Source organism: Octopus bimaculoides, chromosome 2 (assembly GCF_001194135.2).
Source record: "Octopus bimaculoides isolate UCB-OBI-ISO-001 chromosome 2, ASM119413v2, whole genome shotgun sequence".
Classification (NCBI taxonomy): Eukaryota; Metazoa; Mollusca; class Cephalopoda; order Octopoda; family Octopodidae; genus Octopus; species Octopus bimaculoides.
Window position 1 is genome coordinate 192,083,990 of NC_068982.1, and position 6,184 is coordinate 192,090,173.

A 6,184-nucleotide genomic window follows, 5' to 3' on the forward strand; every position below is an offset into this window, starting at 1 on the left:
TATATATATATATATATATGTATATATATATATATATATGTATATATGCAGCAATATCAACGGAAGGTTAACTAGGAAGCTAGTTTTTGTATGTAGATGTTCAGGAGCTATAAACACTGTGAATGTGCAGAAAACACCTTCTGTCACATTTCAGGGAGAAAAACTAGACGTAATTGATAGCTTCCGCTATCTAGGTGACCAAGTTAGTAGTGGGGGAGGGTGCGCTGAAAGTGTAGCTGCTAGAATAAGAATAGCCTGGGCAAAGTTCAGAGAGCTCTTACCTCTGCTGGTGACAAAGGGTCTTTCTCTCACAGTAAAAGGCAGACTGTATTACGCATGTGTACGACCAGCCATGCTTTATGGCAATGAAACATGGGCCGTGACTGCTGAAGACATGAGTAGGCTTGCAAGGAATGAAGCCGGTATGCTCCGTTGGATGTGTAATGTCAGTGTGCATACTCGACAGAGTATTAGTACCTTGAGAGAAAAGTTGAACTTAAGAAGCATCAGTTGTGGTGTGCAAGAGAGACGATTGCGTTGGTATGGACATGTGGCAAGAATGGATGAGGATAACTGTGTGAAAAAGTCCCACACCCTAGCAGTTGAGGGAACCTGTGGAAGAGGTAGGCCCAGGAAGACCTGGGATGAGGTGGTGAAGCAAGGCCTTCGAACATTGGGCCTCACCGAGGCGATGACTTCTGACTGAGACCTTTGGAAATATGCAGTATGTGAGAAGACCCGGCAAGCCAAGTGAGACCTAAATTCAAGACCTCTGCCAGGGATGTAGCTAGCCCACTTATGCGTACCTTCCCTTCATTGGACACTAAACTCTGCTTGCTAAGACCTGTTGAGGCAAGTGAAATCGAATTCGAAATCATACTAAATTCGACGACTGGCACCCATGCCAACGTCGTCTCCTTCATTGGACACGAAACTCAGCTTGCGAAGACCTGTTGGGGCAAGCGAAATCGTGATGGCACCTGTGCCCAGTGTCGCTTTTCTGGCACTTGTGCCCGCAGCATGTGTAAGGACTTTTGAGTGAGATCGTTGCAAGTGCCCCTGGACTGGCTCTTGTGCGGGTGGCACATAAAATACACCATTTTGAGCGCAGCCGTTGCCAGTACCACCTGACTGGCCTTCGTGCCAGTGGCACATAAAAGCACCTACTACACTCTCGGAGTGGTTGGCGTTAGGAAGGGCATCCAGCTGTAGAAACTCTGCCAAATAAGATTGGGGCCTGGTATAGCCATCTGGTTTCACCAGTCCTCAGTCAAATCGTCCAACCCATGCTAGCATGGAAAGCAGACGTTAAACAATGATGATGGATATATATATATGGATACTACACGTGTATAAGGGATGACCACTAGGTGGACATCCAATATGCTAGAAAGAGGTCATCAACGACCTAACCACAAAGAAAAATAATGTTCTCCAGAAAAATTCCGCAAAACCACCAGAACAGGACAAAATGAGAAATATACAGAATAAAGAATTATCTATGGACTGCAGGTTCTAACATTAACGTTTTGCTTACCTGACAATATCCGTACATAACAACAGCCGTGTTCTCATCAGCATAGACATTCTAGAATCAATATAATTTGCAGAAGTATATACGAATTGTTTTCATGAAAGAAGACTTGCATATAGTTCTACCGATTACATTGGGGCGGAGGCATTTTGAAAAGTAGCCCCAATGTAATCGGTAGAACTATATGCAAGTCTTATTTCATGAAAACAATTCGTATATACTTCTGCAAATTATATTGATTCTAGAACATCTATGCTGATGAGAACACGGATGTTGTTACGTAGATGAAAAGTTACTGTTTTGTAGATGATTGTGATAAAGTTGATGGCATTAAAAAGTAATAAGAATCTTTCAGAAAAATGGACATACAAAGGTACATAAAAATGATAACTGCTGTTTTATAGGTAATTTTAAAAGTTTGCTATTCTTTATTCTGCATATCAGTGTTGTAATTAAATATAAATCATTTTCATAAACAAGGTTAGTAAAATAAACTAGTAGACATTTGGCAGGTTTTACTGTTCCAGTAACAAAATCTGCTTGATAGGATAATAAACAGGTAACATTTTGGTTTTATTATTATTCTGTTTAAATGTATATCTTGAACTTTCAACATTTAGGGTAGGACACCTGTGAGAAGAAATAGGTGTAGAGTTATATCATTATCATGAGATAATCTGTAGTTGGGAAAGATATCTTCCTGGTGTGTCTGACAAGTTTCATGTGGAATGAACTATGCAATTAAAAGCTGTTGGTCAGATCCATTTGCAATGATGATTGGAGATAACGGTATGACTGAGTTCTGAGGAGAAAGACTTCCTGCTGTCTTCTTTAGGTCAGTAGCTAACCTTGAACCAAAATGTTACCAGCCAAGTTAACATTAATTATAGTCCTCCTGTTTGAAATATCTATCCTCATACTATCTCACAGCAGGCGAACTATGTTACTCTACAAATTTTATTATATTTCGGTATTTATGGTTAAAAAATGGAATGAGTTGAAAGAGTTATGTGTCTTGACAACAGACATAGAACAAGTGATGACATATGAAACAAAATCAATCTGTAGTCCAACATGACTCGGGTAACTGCAACTCTACAATACAAACTGACCAAATAAAAGATGCTTTCTGTTGGAAGAAGCAAACTTCATCTTTTCATATTTTCTTTAACTCTTCAAAAAAATCCTCATTCCAAGACTACTGTCTGTATTTAAATTAACTCATTATTATATACAAAATTACCGTAGTTGAAAGAGTCTTTCTTAAATGTTATTCTAATAACCCTAACCCTAACCCTAACCCTAACATTTCACGGAATAGAAAGGTTTCTGTTATTCAGGGTTTAGTAAAATTACAGAAATTATGCCAGCTGTTCGACAGAGGAGACTGAGCAAAAGGCACCGATGAACCAAGGTCATTGACAGCACTGCAGCCCAAAGATTTTCAGACCAGCAACGGATGGCGTGACCGTTTCCAGAAATGGTTTAAAATAAAGTGCATTTCCCTGCATGGAGAGACAACATTAGCCGAGAAAAAAGCTACCGAGAAGTACCTTGAGACCTCCAGGTAGATCATTGAGGACAAGGGATGCAATCCAGAACAGGTTTTCAGTATGAACAAGCTGGCTTGTTCTGGAAGAAGATGCCTTCCAGAATGTACATCATGAAGGATGAAGCCAGAGCCCCAGCATGTAAGGCACAGAAGGAGGACAGAGTGATGCTAATTTTGCGTGGCAATACTCCTGGCTTCATGATGATACCAGGACTTATCAACAAGTCCACGAATCTAAGGGCCTTCAAAAATAAGAATAAAAACTTGCTGCCTGTCCACTGGATGCACAACCCCAAGGCCTGGATTACCAAAAGTCTAATATTTTGAATTGGTTCCACCAATGCTTCATCCCTCAAGTCAAGGAATACCTCCAAAATGTTTGCATAGAATTCAAGGTTTTGCTTGTTATGGATAATACTGGTGGTCACTCTTTGGATTTGAATCACGAGGGAGTTCAAGTCGAGTTCCTCCTGCCAACACCATCTCCCTCATCCAGCCTATGGATCAAGGCGTGATCCATGCCTTCAAAGGCACTTTACACTCTGAACCCTCTCCAACACCTTGTGGATGCAATGGATTCGGATGAGAATTTCAAGTTAAAGGAGTTCTGGTGTAACTTTACGATTGCAACATGCCTGTCAGTCATCCATGTTGCTCTAAAAGACATGGATGCACTGTAATTCCAATATCTACCTTTAGGTGTCTTTGTCACTTGTGATTCCTGCGCTTGTTTTGAATTCAGATTTGTTTATGTCTATTTATCGGCTACTTTCTCATTCTCATTCATTTGTGACTTTATTTTTTGCCCCCCATGACTCCTAAGAAAATTCATAAGGAAAGTGCTAAGTGTCGTGCTGGAAGATAAAACACCATGGAAAAGGTGTGAAGTGGAAGCAATTGCACAATCTTTTGGGATGAGTCGGACAAGTGTATCAACGATTGTACATAATAAGGGTAAGATTTTAGCACACATCAAATCTGAAGCCCCAGGGATGAAGAACAGCGTCATCAATAAGAAAAGAGGCAAACATCTTTGAAGAAACGAAAAGGATTCTTTCTCTTTGGGTTGTTAGGTCGAATGGTCAGCGTGCTACTATTAGTCAAGAAATCATTCAAGAGAAAACATTGTCTTTATTTGAGGACCTGAAGAAAAAATATCCAGATGAGAAAGCTATAGAGTTCAAGTCAAGTCAAAGATGGTTCATAAGATTTAAGGAACGAAGAAGTTATCACTCCATTAAGAAGCAAGGTGAAAGTTCATCAGCTGACGAACAAGCAGCAACGGAATTTCCCAATGCATTAAAGAAAATCATTGAAGAAAGCCAGTTTTTTCCCAAACAGATTTTTAATGTAGACGAAAATGGATTGTAATGGAAAAAATTGTCAGACCATTCATTCATTTCCAAAGAGGAGAAAACAATTCCAGGCTACAAGGTCTCAGAAGAATGTGTGACTATTATGTTGGGAGGTAATTGTAGAAGAGATTTAAGTTAAGGCCATTGATTGTGTTTCATGCACACAACCTCCGTGCCCTGGAGAACATACCCAAGGAATCTCTCCCTGTTATATGGATAGCTAATTCAAAAGCATGGGTTACTGTTTTTGTTTTTGAAGATTTATCCCAGCAGCAGAGAAGTATTGTAAGGAGAAGGAGATTCTTTTTAAGGTTTTACTTATCTTAGATAATGCTCCTGGCCACCCACAAAACATTGTAGATTTTGACCCCCAACATTACCATTGTATACCTCCCTCTGAACACCATGTCTCTTCTGCAGCCAATGGATCAGGGAATAATTGCTATCTTCAAGTGTTACTATATGAAGCATACACTGCGGCAAGCAATAGCTGCAACTAATCTTGATGAGTGCATCACACTTCATGACTTTTAGAAGAGATACAACATCTACAAGGCTGTACAGAATATAGCAGTGGTATGGGATGACATGCAGAGCACAGCTATGAATGATTATGGAAGAAGCTATGCCTGCAACTCATGAATGATTTTAAGGGGTTTGATAGTGTTGCCATCAATAAAACATTGGTGACTACAAGCATAGAACTGGAAATGAATTTGGAGAAGGATTTCACAGATTTATTTAAAAAAGACAAGCAGCCCCTGACAAACCGAAAGTCATGTAACCACCCTTCAAGTTTTCCAGGTATGCTAAGATCACACAGTTTGTGGCATAGCTTTTGCAAAGTCAAGGTATATTACGTCCACCCAGTCATAGTGCTGTCGGAGTTGGGTGAGGCAGCTCCTGCCTGGTTGAAAACCATGCTGGGTGTCACTCAGGGAATGTTATTAGTTTCCACTGACAAGGGATGGGGGGTCAGAATATAAATGGGATGGTCAAGTAAAAGAGAAGAGAGAAACAGATGGTGGCAAGTGCCAGGGCCATACCCTAGAGGTACGGCAATCATAATGTAAGTAGCAGAGTATTGCCAAAGCAGCATGATTAGAGTGTGGGGGAGGGGAATGTAGTGAGTGGTGAAAACCTGGGTATATAGAGGGGGGTTGGAGCTACTGGATAGCAGTGAAACAGTGAACAGGGCTGTGAAGACAGGATTGGAGGGTGAGAGATAATAGAGTGCATGAAAGAGGAGATGTGAGGAAGAGAAGAGATGTAGTTTGATTTGTTGAGGGGAGGGGTTCTTATGTGTGGGTGGAACACACTGCTTCTAGAACTCAGTTTCACTGATGTGGGCAGGTCTTCTCAAGAACTTCATATCACCATATACCTTGGTCCATTGTCATCTCCTCCACGAGCTTCAACATCCTGAGATCAGTTCTTAACACTTCATCCCATGTCTTCCTGGGTCTTCGTCTTCTGCAGGTACCATCCACTTTCAGTGATCAGCACTTCTTTATGCAGCTGTCCTCATTCATACACATCACATGTCCAAATGTTGCATTTGATTCCTCTTATGCCCAATTTTTCTCTCAATGCATTTGCACTTTGCCATACATGCACACTGATGTTGCACATCCAACGGAGCATGCTGCCTTCATTTTTCTCCAGTATACGCATGTCTTCCTCATTTAGAGCCCATGTCTCACTACCATGGAGTATGGCCATTCATACACAAGCATCATACAG

At 40.7% G+C, this 6,184-nt stretch overlaps 1 protein-coding gene across 1 annotated transcript in view; it reads left to right on the forward strand.

Annotated features, from left to right (window-relative positions):
• The first annotated feature begins 1,782 nt into the window (after positions 1-1,782).
• LOC106881939 (long-chain fatty acid transport protein 6) overlaps positions 1,783-6,184 on the forward strand; it is a 55,125-nt gene continuing 50,723 nt past the window's right edge. Inside the window, exon 1 of the mRNA XM_014932467.2 lies at positions 1,783-1,938. The gene's annotated coding sequence lies outside the window, so the exon portion shown is untranslated. The remainder of the gene's footprint in view (positions 1,939-6,184) is intronic.